Here is a 1,140-nt window from a genome sequence, read left to right on the forward strand (position 1 = left end):
GGGGGGGGGGGGTGATCAGAGAATGGGAGGGGGACAGGTTTACCTTTATTTTTTTTGTTAAATAATGAATTTTTCTTTTATTCCGTTCTCTTCATGATCATTCGTCGAACCGTTGTTATCGGTTGGACGGAATTTAGAGGTGAAGAAAAAGAGTTTGGCACGTGTGACGAAATCTCATAGGAAATTCTGGCGAATTCGCTGGAGAATTGTAGGGCATTTCTATTGGAGGTAGTGATGCCGCGAGAGACTTTATGAGACAATAGTTTGGAAAGATTAAACATGGAAATGAAGATTGTTCGGCTATGAAGGGAAATATGAAGGCAGAATGAAAAGATTGAACATGGAAATGTTCAATCTCTCTAAAGTGAACATGGAAATTTTTGGTCTCATCTCAGTTTCGAAATACGCAGTATCAACCCGAGTCGAACATTAGGACCTGAATTCCCTCTTGAACACCCATCATGAGTAGGAGGACCAGGATGAAGTTAGGGTGTATTTACATTCAGAAAGACCCCCTGGTTTCCGCCTGAACGTGCGAGTTATTTCCAAATTCCGAGGGTTCAGGAGGAAAACAGGTGTGTTAAACCTATTTATCGCCTGCACCCCCTAAAATGTTTTCCACTCCATCCCTCCTGGAAAGAACCTACAAACCCTTTCGAGGTATTTTTATTTATTTTTAATTATTAACATGAGAAGTACGGGTGAAAATTAAGGTCATACTCAAGGGTCATATATAAGGGTAAAAAATAACGGTCAGAAACGACAGTCAAAAATAAGGGTGAGAATTTCAGTAATTTTCACCGCAAACAGAAATAAACAAAATAGTGAGCTACTCAATCATCCTGGCTATCAGGGTTAATTCAGGGGATATATGATTCCTTTTCATTCGACAGGAGGAGAAGGGGGAAAAAAGTATCAGTTGAGAAGAGTTTTTCCGCCTTTAGGATGAGGCAGGATCATATAAGGAGTTATTCAGGATGTATAGGATGAACAAAGGAGGGAAATATATCTCAAGGCGGTAATAGGGGGGTATAAGGTCCAGATATACGACTCGAGGAGGTAATAGGGAAGAATAAGGTCCAGATATTCGACTCGAGGAGGTAATAGGGGGGAATAAGGTCCGGATATTCGACTCGGGAA

The sequence above is a fragment of the Diachasma alloeum genome, unplaced genomic scaffold (genome assembly GCF_001412515.2).
Source record: "Diachasma alloeum isolate Michigan unplaced genomic scaffold, Dall2.0 Dall_scaffold_00366, whole genome shotgun sequence".
NCBI lineage: Eukaryota > Metazoa > Arthropoda > Insecta > Hymenoptera > Braconidae > Diachasma > Diachasma alloeum.